The sequence below is a fragment of the Conger conger genome, chromosome 2 (genome assembly GCF_963514075.1).
Source record: "Conger conger chromosome 2, fConCon1.1, whole genome shotgun sequence".
NCBI classification, from domain to species: domain Eukaryota; kingdom Metazoa; phylum Chordata; class Actinopteri; order Anguilliformes; family Congridae; genus Conger; species Conger conger.
In genome coordinates this window covers 85221389-85241687 of record NC_083761.1, presented here as the reverse complement: position 1 = coordinate 85241687, position 20299 = coordinate 85221389, and the positions used below count along the sequence as shown (strand labels likewise).

At 46.2% G+C, this 20299-nt stretch overlaps 1 protein-coding gene across 1 annotated transcript in view; it reads right to left on the bottom strand.

Annotated features, from left to right (window-relative positions):
* The window catches only part of LOC133121422 (polymeric immunoglobulin receptor-like), a 37257-nt gene that overhangs the window by 14380 nt on the left and 2578 nt on the right, over nt 1-20299 (bottom strand). The gene's annotated exons all lie outside the window — the stretch shown is intronic.

Genomic DNA, 20299 nt, shown 5'->3' with positions numbered 1-20299 from the left:
GTGGCAGTGGAGGATTTCCTTTAGGTGTGATTGAGAGTGTGGCAGTGGGGGATTTCCTTTAGGTGTGATTGAGAGCGTGGCAGTGGGGGATTTCCTTTAGGTGTGATTGAGAGCGTGGCAGTGGGGGACTTCCTTTAGGTGTGATTGAGAGCGTGGCAGTGGGGGATCTCCTTTAGGTGTGATTGAGAGCGTGGCAGTGGGGGATTTCCTTTAGGTGTGATTAATACCGTGGCAGTGGGGGATTTCCTTTAGGTGTGATTAATAGCGTGGCAGTGGGGGATTTCCTTTAGGTGTGATTGAGAGCGTGGCAGTGGGGGATTTCCTTTAGGTGTGATTAATAGCGTGGCAGTGGGGGATTTCCTTCAGGTGTGATTGAGAGTGTGGCAGTGGGGGATTTCCTTCAGGTGTGATTGAGAGCGTGGCAGTGGGGGATTTCCTTTAGGTGTGATTGAGAGTGTGGCAGTGGGGGATTTCCTTTAGGTGTGATTGAGAGCGTGGCAGTGGGGGATTTCCTTTAGGTGTGATTGAGAGTGTGGCAGTGGGGGATTTCCTTTAGGTGTGATTGAGAGCGTGGCAGTGGGGGATTTCCTTTAGGTGTGATTGAGAGCGTGGCAGTGGGGGACTTCCTTTAGGTGTGATTAATAGCGTGGCAGTGGGGGACTTCCTTTACGTGTGATTGAGAGCGTGGCAGTGGGGGATTTCCTTTAGGTGTGATTGAGAGCGTGGCAGTGGGGCAGCAGACCTGGGGCCGTGTTGGCCGCTCAGAGAAGAGGGGCTGTGGTGACGGCTGTGGAATGGCGAGAGGGAGGAGGAGGCAGCTGCCCATAGTGCAGCACAGAGTGTGGGGAGTGTGGAGCACAGGGGGAGGGGGACTTACCAGTGTGTGGTGTAGTGGGTCTTGGTGCAGTGAGGACACGTAAACCCACTACACCCCACACTGGTAAGTACTCTGGGGAGGGTGGGGGGGGTATTACCAGTGTGTGGTGTAGTGGGTCTCGGTGCAGTGCGGACACTTAAACCCACTACACCCCACACTGGTAAGTATTCTGGAGAGGGTGGGGGGGGGGTATTACCAGTGTGTGGTGTAGTGGGTCGCCATGCAGTGCGGATACTTAAACCCAGTACACCCCACACTGGTAAGTACCCCCACCTTCTGTGCTCCACACTCACTCCACTCTGTGCTCACTCTCGGACCCTCTCCTGAGCCTGCCCACATGGCACAGACCAGCCCAGACTCAACCACCCCAGTGTGAGAGGGGGGTCCACACACACTCACACACACACACACACACACACTCACACACGCACACTCACACACACACGCTCACACACACACGCTCACACAGACACACACACACTCTCACACACACACACACACACACACACACATACATACACACTCACATACACACACACTTACACACATACACACACATTCACACACACACACTCTCACAGACACACACACATACATACACACTCACATACACGCACACACTCACACATACATACACACTCACATACACACACACTCACACACACAAACATGCACACACACACTCACACATACACTCACACATCCACACACACATATGCACACACACATACACACACTCACACACACACACTCACACATACATACACACTCACGTACACACACACTCACACACACAAACATGCACACACACACTCACATACACACTCACACATACACTCACACATCCACACACACATATGCACACACACATACACACACTCACACACACACACACACACACATACATACACACTCACATACACACACACTCACACACATACACACACATTCACACACACACACACACTCTCACAGACACACACACATACATACATACACACTCACATACACGCACACACTCACACATACATACACACTCACATACACACACACTCACACACACAAACATGCACACACACACTCACATACACACTCACACACACACATACACACACTCACACATCCACACACACACACACATATGCACACACACACACTCACACACTCACACATACATACACACTCACATACACACTCACACATACACTCACACATCCACACACACATATGCACACACACATACACACACTCACACACACACACTCACACATACATACACACTCACATACACACACACTCACACACACAAACATGCACACACACACTCACATACACACTCACACATACACTCACACATCCACACACACATATGCACACACACATACACACACTCACACACACACACACACACACACATACATACACACTCACATACACACACACTCACACACATACACACACATTCACACACACACACACACTCTCACAGACACACACACATACATACATACACACTCACATACACGCACACACTCACACATACATACACACTCACATACACACACACTCACACACACAAACATGCACACACACACTCACATACACACTCACACACACACATACACACACTCACACATCCACACACACACACACATATGCACACACACACACTCACACATACATACACACTCACATACACACACACACACTGTCACACACACACTCACACATACATACACACTCACATACACGCGCACACACACACACACTCTCACACACATTGCGTGTGTGAGAGTGTGTGTGTGTGTGTGCGCGTGTATGTGAGTGTATGTATGTGTGAGTGTGTGTGTGTGTGTGTGTGAATATGTATGCGTGTGTATATGTGTGAGAGTGTGTGTGGATGTGTGTGAGTGTGTTTATGTTTGTGTGTTCATGTGTGTGACAGTGTGTGTGTGTGTGTATGTGAGTTTGTGTGTGTGTGTGTGTGTGAGAGAGTGTGTGCTTGTGAGTGTGTTTGTGTGTGCATGTATGTGAGTGTGTGTGTGCGTGTGTGCCTCTGTGAGCATGTGAGTGTGTGTGTGTGCGTGTGTGCCTCTGTGTGCATGTGTGCGCACCTCTGTGTGTATGTGTGTGTGCCTCTGTGTATGTGAGTGTGTGTGCACCTCTGTGTGTATGTGAGTGTGTGTGTGTGCGTGTGTGCCTCTGTGAGCATGTGAGTGTGTGTGTGTGCGTGTGTGCCTCGGTGTGTATGTGGTGTGCACCTCTGTGTGTATGTGAGTGTGTGTGTGTGTGTGTGTGCCTCTGTGAGCATGTGAGTGTGTGTGCATGTCGGAGCTGATTGAGACGCTATTGGTATGATGTACACCTACGTGTCTACGCACTTCCTGTTTGTGGTGTTGTGTGTTTGCAAAGGGACGAAGGAGATTAAGTGTTGTTTTTAAGTAGATTTGCTTTTAAGGTGAAAACCTTTGTTGCCGTTAGGGGACAGAGAGGGAATTTCCCCCTTTTTTTCCTTTGTTAGCACTCGGCTGTATGCCGGTTAGATAATCAGACCCTATCAAGCTAACAAGGTTTTTTTCAGGGGGTTTTCGCCCTCTTGGAAGCAAATCCTGTTGGTAGTTAGTTTGCCTCCATCGGAAGGGTTACCAGTAACTTAGTTGTAAGTATAAACGTAGTCTGGATAATATTTTGGGTGTATTGTTGTCCGGATAAAAATAAAGGACTAGCTAGTTGGCTAGCTACGTATTACATGTGTGTGAGTGTGTGCGCCTCTGTGTGTATGTGTGTGTATGTGTGTGCGTGTGTGTGAGTGTGTGTATCTCTGTGTACGTGTGTATGAGTGCGTTGATCCCCATGTGGCCTGGGGTTATTCGGTGGGTGGGGCCACCACACGAGCAGGGGGGTGATGGAGAGGGGAGGGGGGGTCAGAGCGGGGCGGCTGCCCTGTCATGAGCGGTTTTAATAATTAAAGACGCTGCTTACCTTATCCCTGTGTCCTGGCTGTTTGTGGTGGGTGGATTCCAGTACCTGTGGTGGGGGGGTAGCAGGGGAGGCTAGTGCCACTCCTGACCCTCCGACATATGCTCACTACAGACTGCTAGTCTAAGTCACGTATGCTCACTACAGACTGCTAGTCTAAGTCACGTATGCTCACTACAGACTGCTAGTCTAAGTCACGTATGCTCACTCCAGACTGCTAGTCTAAACCTCCACTCCTGCTTCGCCCTCATGTTCATTACATTACATTACATTATTGGCATTTGGCAGACGCTCTTATCTTGAGCGACGTACAGTTGATTCGACTAAGCAGGAGACAATCCTCCCCTGGAGCAATGCAGGGTTAAGGGCCTTGCTCAAGGGCCCAACGCCTGTGCGGAACTTATTGTGGCTACACCGGGATTAGAACCACCGACCGTGCGTGTCCCAGTCATTTACCTTAACCACTACGCTACAGGCCGCCCCTCATTAGACTATCGTATATGGGCAGCATGGTGGTCCAGTGGATAGCACTGTCAGCTCACAAGAACGTCCCGGGTTAGAATCTGAACGGAGCCTTTCTGTGTGGAGTTTGCAGGTTCTTCCCATGTCTAGGTGGGTTTCTTCCGGTTTCCTTCCAAATCCAAAGATATGCTGTCAACCGATCCCATACAAGTAACTGTGTCCTGTGCTGCCGGATCTGTTCTGGGTGTACCCCTCTGGGGGTGTTTGCTTCCTCCTCCTGGTCTTCTCCGTCCATGCCAGGAGGTCTTCCAGAACAGAGCCATACTGCCGAACATGACTGTTGCCTTCTAAGATTGTTATGAAGATTCTTACTTTGACTACAATGATCCGGACTGAAGCGAGGTTGAAAAAGGAACAGAGTCTTAATAATGAAGTGGAGGATATTAACAGCTAGTTAGAGAGACTGGTCTGTGATTTTACTGCAGAAACAAAGGTCTGGTCTGGCAAAAATTAAAAAGAGTTTTTCATCCACCAGACAGTCGCTGGTTAAACAAAAACACATTTCCAGAATGGAAAGCTTGTGATTAATGGGATCTGTGACTTTGCACAACACCAAAGACACACCACTGAGGGGTCACTAGTACCAACACTAGATTCTGCACTGCTGTATGCAGATTGGCTTTTTGTTAGCTTATTCTGCCACTAATTAAACAACGGTGAGCCAGCCTTATTCAGCGCTTCCTCATAACTTCTCCATCCAATGGAGTGGACAAGCCTTTGGTTTCAGATTAGAGATCTCCAATGTTGAAATGTTCAGGTGATTTTTGTCCACAAAAGGGAGCAAAAAAGCGGTAGAATCTGTAGTAGCCAACCCATCCAATTCACCACTCCACCATCAGGAAAAGCGTTCCGTCATTCTAATGTTTTCTTTTCATTTTAATGCCTTGACCTATGATGTTATCGAGTTTAAATGAAGTATGAAAGTATATAATAATAATAATAATAATAATAATAATAATAATACATGTCCTCCTTCTCCATCTTTTGGCCACATGCTTTTCAGATAGGCCTACAGTAAACAAGCAAGTGAACACAGACACAGGTTGGCAGTGTGTAAAGGCTTGAAATCCACTATAAAATTAAGCACCCCCTATATTTAGCATTGTACTGAATCGAAATAACCTTTTATTCTTTGGAAATTGTCTTCCAGACCGCTAGGGAGAGCTTCTTGCTCGCGAACAATATATTATGCGTTTACTTCGTGGATTTTCAAATAAATCTACCGTTGTAACGCTAAACAACTTCATCACGTGTCGTGTCCCTTATTATACACTACAGGTTGATTAGATTTCGAAAGGATAACAATATCTAGCATCTAATTATTATAAAGGTTTTGATTAAGTTCGTGTACTGTGTTAAGAAATGTGTTTTAACAAGCGCTGTCCAGTCTTCTTCGACAGAGCTAGCCACCATCTAACCACATAGCTAACGTAACGTTAACGTCTGTGCTAATACTAATGTTCCGTTAACGTTGGTCACCTGTTGGGATATATTGTGAATTATCGCGAACGTTATTCTAAATTGAGTGATGTATTTTCAGTTTGAATCCTTTGAGGTTTACGTTTGGAATAACGTTATTGGTGCAATGATTCGGTGTAAGATTTCTGTTAAGTAAATGGGAAGACTAATAGTCTGACGTGACGTAGCAGATACATTGAAGAGTTGATAAAATGGCGGTCGCTGTGAGTTGGTTCATCGTAAAGAGTGATTGTTGCACAATGAGTTCATATACAAATTATACGGAGTTCATGAATGTGTGTTATTAAAAAAATTATATGGGTTGTGTGTTGAAATGAGATCTCAACAACTAAAATAAGAGTTGATAATCAGTAGGATCAGTAATTAATTTATTAAGAGTATGTAGCAGTATGCAGCAATCTCAAGGGTCTAAACTAGTGCATTAATCACACTGAAGAGTAATTCATTTAAATGCTCTATTGTTGCCCTGTGTGTGTATAATTTATGGTTATTGTTACGCGATACTTAATTAACCTAAAAGGAGGGAGTTCAGCACATTATTATACATTATATTATACTGGACTGTGTCATTACATGAAATGGGAAAATAAAAGGTGATTCATTTTCTTACTGTAACTACTGATTAAACCACATAGCTAACAGAAGGATGTTGTAGGTGGCTTAATTTGGCCCGCTGCCATCGCCCACTAGTCACGCCAGCTCATATTCCCTCTTTCCATATTCTCCCAGCTCCATCCACATATTACTGCCTTCCTCCTCTCTGACACTATAGCTTTGTTTTTTAGCAAAATCAACTCAGGTTCTTCCCAGACTGGGGTATGCTCCAGGGCCTCCTTCCTCCTTCCCTCTTGGGCCTTGTCAGGGCTGGGGGGAAGCACAAAGGGATAGGGTAAGTTGACGGCGCTTTATTAGGCTCAAGTGTCCGTCGGTAAAGGTGGGGTCTCCTGTAAGGTCAATCCTCCGGGTACGGCAGGGCGCAGACGGTCCTTCCTCTCTCTGCCTCTTACTTTCTCAGAATAGGCACCGACTGACTCCGTTTGCAGCCTCAACCGCGCCTTAAATATCCTCCCCTGCTCGTTATGGGAAAAGGGCTGCAGCTGAGTTAGTACTTTTCCATAGTGTTCACTCACGTGTGCTGTCCACGGTCCTGGACTGCAGGTCGAGGTGTTTCTCTCCATGGTGCTGATCTCCCCATCACCTCTCTAGGGAAATACACTCCTTCACATACCTCTCCCAATGTGTAACGGTTGTGTGGTTGCGTGGTGCGGGTCCTTCGGGGGTTTTCCACATGCAGGAGCAAGGGCGCCACATATCCCCCCCCTCAGCTCCAAGCCACGGGCGGGAGCGTCTGCCCCTAGGCCATCCTCTCTCCTGGACAGCGCATCAGCATTCTGGTGCAGCTTCCCAGCACGATGCTCCACCTTGAACCAGTAGGGTTGCAACTCTAAAAACCAGCGGGTCACTCGGGCGTTGCTGTCCCGGTTAAGGTACATCCACTTTAGGGGGGCATGATCGGTCATTGGGTTTCTGAAAGTTGGGAGTGATTAGTACGGGTTCCTCCCCCAGGGCGGCCCGTAAGTCCTGGAAGGCTGCGGTGGCGAGGGGGTTCCACTGGACCCGGTTGGGCTGCTCCTTTTTGGTGAGGTTGTGTAGCGGGGCTGCTCGTGCTGCAATCTCGGGAATAAACTGTCGGTAGTACCCCACCAGACCCAGGAACATTCTCACCTGCTTCTTGGTGGCCGGTTGGGGCCAGGTGACAGTGCTATCGACCTTGTTCTCCTGGGGCTTCACCCATCCCCTCCCAACAGTGTGGCCGAGATAGGCCGCTTCCTCCAACTCGAGCCGGCACTTTGCAGGGTTAGCTGTCAGCCCGGCCTCCCTCAGGGACATCAGCACAGCTTCGACCCTGCTGATAGGACTGTCCCAGTCGGTGCTGTGGATGATGATGTCATCCAGGTAGGCTGCCGCATACATCTGGTGGGGCCGCAATACCTGGTCTATCAATCTCTGGAACGTGGCCGGGGCTCCATGCACGCCAAAGGGCAGTACTGTGTCCTGGTAGAGGCCCGTGGGGTGCAATGAAAAGAGGAGATAGGGTAAGAGCTGGTCCCAGTCTTTACCGTCAGTCTCGATCATCTTCCTCAGCATGGATTTGAGGGTTTTGTTGAACCTCTCCACTAGCCCGTCGGTTTGGGGGTGGTAGACAGAGGTCCGCAGTTGGGTCACGTGTAGCAGCCAGCACATCTCTTTTAGGACCCCTGACATGAAGCACGTTCCTTGGTCTGTCAGCAGTTCCTCCGCTATCCCGAACCTGCTAAAGAGCAGGAATAACTCCTTGGCGACCGCCTTTCGGTCCTGAGCGGGACAGCTTCTGGGTAACGGGTTGCATCGCCCAGTATCACGAGGATATACCGGTGTCCCCAGCTGGACTTCGGCAAGGGCCCCAGGATGTCCATCGCAATCCTCCTGAAGGGTACATCAATGATCGGCAGGGGGATTAGTGGGTTTCGAAGGGCTAACCTTAGGGCTGTGGAGTTGGCACACGGCGCAGTGTTGACAGTAGTCCTCCACAGCCTTTTTCCCCCCGGGCCAATAGAACCTCGCCAGGATCCTCTCGTAGGTCTTTTCCATTCCTAGATGGGCTCCCAGCAGGTGAGTACGCCCCAAGTAAAGGACTCGGGACACAAACGGTTGTGGAACGAGCAGCTGCTCGACCTCCTCCCCCTGTGGGTTACAGACTCGATAGAGCAGGTCATGTTTTACCCTGAAGAAGGGATAAGCTGGTGTACTCACCGCCCCTTGTGGTACCCCGTTAATGTCTCGGGCATCTCTCCAGGCTTGAGTGAACTTTGGCTGGTTTAGTTGGGAGGTGCCAAAGCAGGTGAGTGCTTCGCTCTCCCCGGTCATCTCTCGGGGGCCATCCGAGAAGGCCAGACGGACTTCTCTCTCTGGGGGCGGGGCCTCCCCGAGCTCTCTCTCGGACGCGGTGACGGTTCCACTGGTGGCCGGGGTGCTTGGTCGGCATTGCCTCTCTGGTGGCGGGGCCTCTACTTCACTGTCCCCGGACATCGCGGCCACAGCCACCTCTTCACCCCTCTCTTCTCCCGCAAAGTCTGGTCGCAGCAGGGTAATGGCGCTGCCCGAGTCGAGCAGTGCTTCAGTGTCCCGGCCCCCCACTCGTATCGGGAATCTGGGGGCCTCCGTACTCTGGTGCGCCCAGCAGGTGGTCAGGTACAGGCAGGGGTGCGCTGGGCCGCTTGAACCACTGGGCGTGGGCATGGACACCTCCTTCCCGGGGCAGTTCCTGGCTAGATGCCCCTCCTCTCCGCAGTTGTAGCATCTCCACTCAGGCCGTGGTCTCCCCGCGTCGGGTCTGCCCCGGCAATTCGGGTCAGGGCGTTTTCTGTTTTCTCTTTTTTTTTTCTCTCCCCAGGGTATTGCTGATAGCGCCCCCTCTCAGGGCAAGGGTAGCGGAAAACGGGAGAAATAAAAGGGCCGTTCTGGCAAAGGCAAGGTTCTTCCCAGACCGGGGTATGCTTCAGGTATGCTCCTACCGAGTTAGTACTTTTCCATAGTGTTCCCTCACGTGTGCTGTCCGGGGTCACACATGCCGGATCTTTTACATGTTTTGATTCTCAGACAACTGATGATTAAAATGAAGGAAAACTCCTGTGTTGCTAAGATAACCATTAGGATCACTCATTTACCCACAGTGCAGCAGTCTGCAGTAGAACGTTCTGTGCAGCGTATGATTGGATAACACTGGAATAGTGAAGATGCCGTTATTAAGAGGAAGCAGGTCTCACTGAGTGCAGTGTGTGCTGCAGCCATCTTACCTCCAGTGACCTTCAGGTTCAGACGTGCTCCCTTTTCTAGAGTCAAATGATGCCCCATATAGGGCAGCTGACTCTCAGGCTAAGTGTGAACCGTCCTGTGTGTTTGGGGGTTCAATCTTCTGCACCCAACCATCTCGATCTGTTCCCCTTTTCTCTCTCCTGTTTGAATAAAGTACACAGGGGAACATCACTAATACTATAACTCATTCTAATTCAAGGGTGGCCTGTGGCCTAGTGGTTAAGTCCACGGGGTAGCAATGATAGGATTCGTTCACCTCTTGGGCCCTTGAGCAAGGCCCTTAACCCCACATTGCTCCAGGGGGGATTGTCCCCTGCTTAGGCTAATCAACTAAGTGTCAGCTCAATAACATGTAATGTAATGCACCATAAAAAACCACTAACACACCAATGCATTTTAATGAATGCATCACTGGACAGGTTGTTATGATGTCCTTGTGTGAAAATAAAATGGTTGATTGTTCACACCAAGTGAAGACAATATCATATAATCGTTTTTATGTTTTTTGTTACTTAAGAGCAACGGAAATTTCTTGGATATTTCATGAGATCATTGACTTTCAAAAATGATACTATGGCATCATAAAATGAAAACAATCATATTTGAGAAGAACATAGTACATGCCATCACAGGTGGTTTTAAATGCAACACTTTCAGAGGGAGCGCACACACAGATGTGCTTTCCTTCCACTCTTTCAGTTCTCTTTATTTTAGCAAAGCTACAAACAGCATTATTTCCTGTCCTTAATACCCTCTGCTCAACACAGTAGGCACACAACCCATTTTAGCTGCTCTGAAGCCAATTCAGACACTTACAGAACAAGATCATCTCAACTTCCTTTTTTGGTGAAACAAAAATAATCACAAAAATGAAATTGTTATCAGCTAATCCTCATGAAATGAAAAAAAAAGGAGAATGCAGTGTAAGGGTTAATTAAAATCTCTCAGAATAAACAAAAAATATAAACTGCCATTAATGCCACACAAGCATACAGTTTAAAATGCATTTCTAAAGTTAGATTTGTATTAATTATACATTATTGGTTAAAATACAGTAAACTGCCCAAGAGCCAAAACAAAAAGGTGCGCATGAATTCCAAGTCTGTAGCAATGGCCTTCTTATATTTTTGATTCGCAAAAATATATTTTGCCCACATCATAGCAGTTTGATATACCGTTAACAACAATCTTCAGTTTAACTCATTGATTCGAGTTTCAGGCACAGACAGTCTCTCTGCTACAATGCTCCAGAGTTCAGTACACAGTGTGAGAAACAAGTCCTACCTGGCAGCACAGGGAGGAAGAGGAAGGAGAGGAAGAGTATCAGAGTAAGAGCCATATGTGCCTGAGGGGTGTGTGTGTCTGTTAGACTCCAGCTCCCTTTAGCGTGAGTCTCACTTCCTGTTCCTCTCAGTGCCCACCTATTTGGTCCCTCGTACTCTGTAGTCTGGGCTCTCTCAGTGGCCAGAGCAGGGTAACTATCATTATAATTTCATATTTATGTATTCCAGAGGTGGGCAAATAGCGCCATATCCATTTCTGGATTTCATACCAACTTCTGGCCTTAATTACATAATTATGTATATGACATCTGACATTTTAGCTGCATTTTTTGATGACTGGTCTTGTGTCCCCTGTTTTACTGTGATCTAATCTTTGAGAAAACCAGCGTTGGTGCATTCAGCCAATTAGTTAATTTAGCCAGGGTAATTGGTGGAAACAAAAACCTGCATACACCCCGGCCCACCAGGACCAGAATTGCCCACCCCTCTATTATACTGTAAACTGAAATGATTAATACAGTTACATCATTAAATTGTTATTCAGTGGCAATATTATTGTTATTTTTAATGATATATATGTGAAAGTCTATAGGTAATTTGTCATTGTAATTGTCATTTGTTAGCGGTCCTGGGAGATTGTGTTGGGAATGCTCTGGGGTTTTTTAAATCGCCAAGGAAAAATGTGATCGTTCTAATCTGTCCAGCAGAGAGCGATGGTTCCTTTTCAAGATAGGAAAATGATGGTGTCTTTTTTTGTCCAGTAAGAAAAAGCAGAGTCAAATATTTGTAATGCGGTCAATGGATGTATTTGATGCTCTGAAATAGGAATCCTCAGGTTCCACACGTTGCTGAACATCCAGGCCTCTTCCTTTGGGCTTATGGACAAAATTCCTGTTGGTCTGTAACTCTTTCGTCACGTTGCTGCCCCCTACTGAACAGACAGGGAACATTCACACAAAGGTATCAAGATAATTGGGGTTCCAATATGAGCACGCTTGAGCACAAGTAGAAAAGGTTAAACGAACAAGAGGAATAGGAATGTTTGTCAATGTAAAAGGGACTAAAAATACACACAAGTAAGTTCCACAAGTCACAGCACATGGCTTTAATATGTATCCCACAACATTTTGGTGCTGATATTTCATGATCAGTGAAACATATTTATAAAATAAATCAACTGTAAATCCAGCAAAACGTACCTGTTTGTTCTGCCCGGCAACTGAGCAGTAAATCACTTCACTATCAGCTGCAGAACGGTGAGACGTGTGTGTGGTCTGCACAGAACAGGACATGCACAGATTTGGATAGCAGTTACTGAGTTCTGTGAAAGTTTAGACTGCAGCTACACACTGCAATTGACCCTGTGTGCTGTGTGTCTAAAGTAAAGAAGCAAATCGAGGTTAAACAACTCCTGATCAGACATATACAGTATGTTCACCTTTATCAGTGTGCAACTCTAAATTCTGATATTTACTGGCTGTCTAGCTGACTCTGAGATATGATGAATCTCACCTGTAGATTTTTCAGGACGACTGAGCTGTACAGAACCTCATCTGCAGGGTTTTCAGGTGGCTGGGACAGTAAAGGGGAACATGTTTCTTTTACTGGGCACGGTTAGGGGGTCGGCTCAATTTCATTCAGTCAATTCAGTCAATTCAAGTACATTATGTGAAAACTTCCCCATTGAGGATGATCCCATTAATCGATACATAAATTGATTGTCAAATATTGAATTAAATATATATATTTTTTAATGTAATTTCATTGCCTGACTGAACAGACAGTGGAATCGACCCCAACCCTGTCCGTGTTTCCCACTGCTACCAGAGCAGAGGAGAACAACATTAACTCACTTGTGAACATTCTGGAACATTTTCCCTCAACAAGCAGGCACAGAGGCCCATTTATAATCTCTTATGATCAAGTGTAATATTTGCCAAACTATCCGTATTGTAATACAATTAAAGTGATTTCTAGCACTTATCCCTGGTTATGGGTATGCACTTTGCACTTTGTTGGACATCGCTCTGGATAAGAGCGTCTGCCAAATTCCATTCATGTAATGCAATGTAATGTAATATCAAGCTACAGAGAGATAAAAAAGAAATGCACACATTTTGCTATGAACAAAGATGAAGGCTTGTCCTATAGAAAACACAATCTTGTCCAGACGAAGCTCAGTCTGTGTCAGTTAAACCGTTACTTAGTGTCTATAGACTTGCAGGTGCTGCTACTGGACATCTCCAACCAGAAACTGAGTGTGGCTGAAAGTATTCAACTTAAGATTTTTCTGAATGTAGTTTAGTTTGACAAGTGCAGCGTTTCTGTATATATGAATAAAGAACTATCACACTGTACTCTAGCAGTCATTTCTTCTACACGCCCACACCCCCACAATCACTGTATGTCCTTCTCCATTCTGCAGTTCTGTGTTTTGTGGATCAGGTCAAATTTTGATTGAAGTCTGATTGACATTCACTGACACGAACTGACATTGACCGACACTGACTGACACTGACTGACACTGACTGACATTGACCGACACTGACTGACACTGACTGACATTGACCGACACTCACTGACACTGACTGACATTGACCACACTCACTGACATTGACCGACACTCACTGACACTGACTGACATTGACCAAACTCACTGACACTGACTGACATTGACTGACATTGACCGACACTCACTGACACTCACTGACATTGACCACACTGACTGTCACTCACTGACACTGACTGACATTGACCACACTCACTGATATTGACCGACACTGACTGACACTGACCACACTCACTGACACTCACTGACATTGACCACACTCACTGACACTGACTGACACTGACCACACTCACTGACACTCACTGACACTGACCACACTCACTGACACTGACTGACATTGACCGACACAGACTGACACTGACCACACTCACTGACACTCACTGACATTGACCACACTCACTGACACTGACTGACATTGACCACACTCACTGACACTGACTGACATTGACCACACTCACTGACACTCACTGACATTGACCACACTCACTGACACTGACTGACACTGATCACACTGACTGACACTCACTGACATTGACTACACTCACTGACACTGACTGACATTGACTGATACTGACTGACACTAACTGACACTCAGAGTGCAGAGTGTAAAACGGCCGTACCGTCAGCTCGTTGCTCCGGTCCTCTCTTGCTCCTGTGTGAGGCTGGACTCCCTCTGTAAGGAGACACAGGATGAGCTGTGATAAGAGAGTGTGATCATGACAGAGCTGAGATGGCCCCTATGAGACCCCTACTGCCTGTGAAACTCCTGTGCTCAGTGTACTGCACTTCACTAATGCTGTACTGACTGCTCCTACGTACAGCACCCTCACTATTCTTTCACACTCAGCGTACTTCATGTGGATACTCACTGTGTCTCTTACACAACTTCCAGGTAACCGTGGCAACAGCTGCCACCAGCAACAGCATCCCTTGTGCCATCAGGATGATTGTGAGATCTGAAGGACTGAACAGCAGCAACAGGGTGTGTGAAATTTTCTGCCCATCCATCAGTTCAGAAGAGCACAGACAAGCACAAACATGCACAGAGAAAACTGTTGGACTCCATAAACAGGGAGTGGAGAAAAAGGAAATGGAAGCACTAGGGGTCATGTGGGACACCAAGTACAAGCAGCATGTACCATATCCCAGCATGCACTGGGCCATGTGCTGCTGATAAGTGCTGGAGAGGCCTGGTTATCTGGACTTTAGTGAGCACGTCTGCAGGAGGAGGCCTCACTGACTTTGAGACAGGGGGGATTTTAGAGACACATTTGTCAGGAAAAGTACCAACTTAAATAAAAAAAATAGACATACTTTACTAGGTTACTAATGTTAATGCTTTTGTTTTTATACTGAACTTCTTGATTTAAAAAGAAACTGACTTGAAGATTTGGCTCTTCCATCATGAATATCACACCTTATATTGTAAGTAGCTGTTGCTGGAACAGGTGAGAGAGGTTTTGAGACCGTTGAATGCTTTGAGGTTGAAGGCTTGGAGGATGTTGCTGCTGTGGTTGCTGTGGTCACCAGAAGAGACGTGTTTAGTGCTGCAGATGCTGAAGAATGGGGTGCTATGAAGAGACAGTGGAGCTAAAATGGTCAATGGCAGGCATTTATATAGTGCCTTTATGCAAAGCGCTGTACAATTGATGCTTCTCCATTCACCCATTCATACACACACTCACACACCGACAGCGATTGGCTGCCATGCAAGGCCCCGACCAGCTTGTCAGGAGCATTTTGGGGGTTAGGTGTCTTGCTCAGGGACACCTCGACACAGCCCGGGCGGGGGATCGAACCGGCAACCCTCCGACTGCCAGACGACTGCTCTTACTGCCTGAGCCATGTCGCCCCCATGGAGGAAAACATGATGTTAATAAATAAAGTAAAGAATTTTAATGAATATTTTATGGTGTTATTTATAGTGTCATTGCATTTATTTGTGTGTGCATGTGTGTGCCTGTGTGAATGCGAATGTGTGTGCTTCTGTGTGTGTGTGTGTGTGTGTGTGTGTGTGTGTGTGCGAATGGGTGCATGAGTGTTGTGACACTGTGGTAAGAACAGAACTCAGCACTGGTGTGCACCCTACAGTCTGTGAGAGAGCACTAGCTAGCACCAAAGGGTTTCACAACGTGACATTGAGAACATTCTGTTCCCCTCAACCCTCACTGACAGAAAGTGACAGAAAAGATCATTGAAAATTTGAGGATAGAATGCATTCTTATACAGGCTGGGTTTGAGTTCCTTACGTGTGGTGACTGTGGCCGTTGTAGTTTTCTGAGTGACAGTGAGGTGAACAGGGATCTGTAGTTCTCCAGCAGCACACCAATACCAGCCTGTGTCCTCCATGTTCAGCTCCCTCACCGTCACAGTGAAGACCTTTTTAGAGCGGTCATCTGTCATCTCTGATCTTCCAGATTTACCAGGATTCACTTGCACACAGGAGCCCCCTATCCTGCACCACATCTTCATGCTGCTCGGTTCATTATAGTGACACAGCAGACTGACATGGCCCCCTTCCACACCGGCCACCTCCTGCTGCTCAACCCAGAGTCCAGGAGTGTCTGAACACCACAGAATAAACACAAAAATATACAACATTCATTGATACACAAACTCTATAAGTCACTTGTAGACCAAAGTAAATAACTGTCGTATTGATACTGTCTTGGATACAGACTGGGAATGGTGTAGCAAAATAATGCAATTACAGCACCATCCTGCTGGAGGTGCAGAGTCCAAATACTCCAACAGTTCTGCAGTGAAGCAATGACTTGCCTGGACTTTTACATGTTCTGGAAGAATTTAATACTGCTAGCATAAGAGGCAAGATCACTAATTTACCCACAGTGCAGCAGTCTGCAGTAGAAAGTTCTGCGCAGCGTATGATTGGGTAACACTGGAATAGTGAAGATGCCATTATTAAGAGGAAGCAGGTCTCACTGAGTGCAGTGTGTGCTGCAGCCATCTTACCTGCAGTGACTGACAGGTGCAGAAATGCTCCCTTATCTCCAGCGCCCTGGATCTCTACAGCACACCAGTAAGATCCAGAATCCTTCACCTGAAGCTTTCTCATGGTAACAGTGAACACATGATGGGTGGGGTCATCAGTGATTGATGTTTCACCTTTAACTTTTGGAGAGTCAGTGCGTACTACAGTTTTACAGACATTCCAGTCTGAACCATGACACCAGTATTTCACATGACTTTCATATTCTCTATCATAGAGACATGGGATGGTGACAGATCTTCCTCTCTGTACAACTACTTCACTCAGTGTGTACACACCGTCAGCATCTGCAGAGAGAAACACACACATCATCAGTGTGGGTGTATTTTACAGAGCACAGTGTGGTGCAGTCTGTAGGGCAGCTGACTCTCAGGCTAAGTGTGAACCGTCCTGTGTGTTTTGGGTTTCAATCCTCCACCCAACCATCTCGATCTGTTCCCCTCTTCTCTCTCATGTTTGAATAAAGTACACAGGGGAACACCACTAATACTCTAATTCATTCTAATTCAAGGGTGGCCTGTAGCCTAGTGGTTAAGGTACGTGTAAGTCCCCAGGGTAGCAACAAAAGATTCACTCAGCTGTTGGGCCCTTGAGCAAGGCCCTTAACCCCACATTGCTTCAGGGGGGACTGTCCCCTGCTTAGGCTTATCAACTAAGTGCCTTGGATAAAAGTGTCAGCTAAATAACATGTAATGTAATCCACCATAACAAACCACTAACACACCAATGTATTATAATGAATGCATCATTGGACAGGTTGTTATGATGTCCTTGTGTGAAAATAAAATGGTTGATTGTCAACACCAAGTGAAGACAATACCATATAATTGTTTTTGTTTTTTGTTACTGAAGAGCAACGGAAATATTTCACTGGAGTTGATTTTGAAGCGTTTCTTGGATATTTCATGAGATCATTGACTTTCAAAAATTATACTATGGCATCACAAAACGAAAACAATCATATTTGAGAAGAACATAGAACATACCATCACAGGTGGTTTTAAATGCAACACTTTCAGAGGGAGCGCACACACAGATGTGCCTTCCATCCACTCTTTCAGTTTTCTTTATTTTAGCAGAGCTACAAACAGCATTATTTCCTTTGGTTAATAACCTCTACTCACCACAGTAGGCACCCAACCCATTTTAGCTGCTCTGAAGCTAATTCAGACACTGAGAGAACAAGATCACCTCAACTTCCCTTTTTTGGTGAAACTAAAATTCTCACAAACATGAAATTGTTATCAGCTAATCCTCATGAAATGTACTTAATGAAGTGGTTTTAATGGCCTCGATGTTAAGAAAATTGGAAAATGCAGTGTAAGGGTTAATTAAAATCTCTCAGAATAAACAAAAAATATAAACTACCATTAATGCCTACAGTTTAAAATGCATTTCTAAAGTTAGATTTGTATTAATTATAAATTATTGGTTAAAATAAACTACCCAAGAGAGAAAAAAAAAAGTTCCGCATGAATTCCAAGTCTGTAGCAATGGTCTGCTTATATTTGTGATTCGCAAAAAGACAATTAACCCACATCATAGCAGTTTGATGTACCGTTAACAACAATCTTCAGTTTAACTCATTGATTCAAGTTTCAGGCACAGACAGTCTCTCTGCTACAATGCTCCAGAGTTCAGTATACAGTATGAAAAACAAGTCCTACCTGGCAGCACAGTGAGGAAGAGGAAGGAGAGGAAGAGTATCAGAGTGAGAGCCATATGTGCCTGACGGGTGTGTGTGTCTGTTAGAGACTCCAGCTCCCTTTAGCGTGAGTCTCACTTCCTGTTCCTCTCAGTGCCCACATCTTTGGTCCCTCGTACTCTGTAGTCTGTGCTCTCTCAGTGGCCAGTGCAGGATAACTATCATTACCATTTACTAAATATTTATGCAGTATATTTTTCACATTGTGTAGCACTTTATAATACATATAAAACAGGGATAATCAAATGAGTTATAATCAAACAGTGACCCCTCCCAGTCAGGGAGTTGCTCCCAGACAACAACAGTGAGAATAGCAGTGTGACCATCAGACAAAGGCAAACCGGTCACAAATTCCAACGATATGGAGGACCAGGGACTCTAGGGAACAGGCAAGGGACGGGATGGCCTGTAGTGTCGTGGTTAAGGTAAATGACTGGGACACGCAAGGTCGGTGGTTCTAATCTCGGTGTCGCCACAATAAGATCCACACAGCCGTTGGGTCCTTGAGCAAGGCCCTTAACCCTCCATTGCTCCAGGGGAGGATTGTCTCCTGCTTAGTGTAACCAACTGTACGTCGCTCCGGATAAGAGCGTCTGCCAAATGCCATTAATGTAATGTAACGTTGATGTGGACGTAGTGACCCAGAGGGGGCTGAGTAGAGGTCTTGTTCTGTGCACAAAGTGAGCAGGCCGAGACGAAACTCCCCAGCCACCAAAACCGCAGACTGATGTCGTGTGTCTGAGGCCCGGGTCACATGACAGTTTGGACGAGTGCCCCGACTGGACAACCTGGGAGCGAGCAGACTGAGGCACATAGACAGAGCCAATAGGACAGGTACTGGGGTCCCACTCACACCGCTAGGCTGAACGGAGTAGGGATCCAACGTCCCACCGAGCCCCCGCAACCAGGCACTAATTGGGGAGGATGGAGGTGGACTCTGGAGGCTCTTCTGAGGATAGGAACCTTCGGGAGAGGCTGTCTGGCTGCTCTCAGAGACAGGGCGATAGGAATGGGTGAAGTTGAATCGGGCAAAAAAAAAAACAGGGCTTGACGAGAGTTGATGTGTTTGGCAGAACGGATATACTCAAAGTTTTTGTGATCAGTCCATACCAGAAAGGGGGTGCTGGAGCCTTTGAGCCAGTGACCCCATTCCTCCGGAGCAAGCGTCACAGCCAGTAACTCCAAACTGGCAGTTAATATTGTTTCCGTTGAGTTCAACATGGGGAATTTGTCAGGAGAAACATTTATTTACAGCATATGTGCCAGCGGTAGGGTGGCTTGAGGCTCATTTGATAATACCTTGGACCCTTGATGACTTAAACCCCTTTAGCCAACAAATGTGTTCCCTCTATGTTATCAGCATTATTTACAACTGAATCTAGTCCCAGCCCGCAATTCCCATAGAGATCCATCCATTGAAATGCAAAGAGTATTAGTATCGCCTGCAGGACAACCTGAAAATAAGATATCCAGACTCTGCTGATGTTGATAGGTCACAGACAACAGGAAGTCATGGCATGTAAAGGATATGCAACAAAATACTAAACATTAAAGTATGACTACTTTCATTTACATAACACTGCTGTTCTCAAATATTATGGTACCCTGAAATTGGGGGACTGCTGTACACTGCTGTAATTTCTACATGGTGAAACCAAAATGTTTAAAAAAAAATGTTTTATTGCAAATGTCAAACAGTTGAATGCAGAGGCAAACACAATGGAGGGCACTGTATGTAATAATCCTCTATATAATATACTTTTATAGCATCCTGGGGGCACAGTTGATGAGCATGTTGTTAAAGCCTGTTAGTTTGAAATCATATGCATATCATTATCCGTATTAATCATCATCAATAGCATAAACACTGTGGCGATGTGGCGATTTCAAAATACTGAGACGTTAAAGCTGAGACTGGAACGATTCTGGCGGTTGAGACCGGTGCGATGACATCAGAGACAATCTAAGAGCAATAAAAAGGGGAAAACGTCAGAAAATGTTGACAGACCTAGTGCTTTGG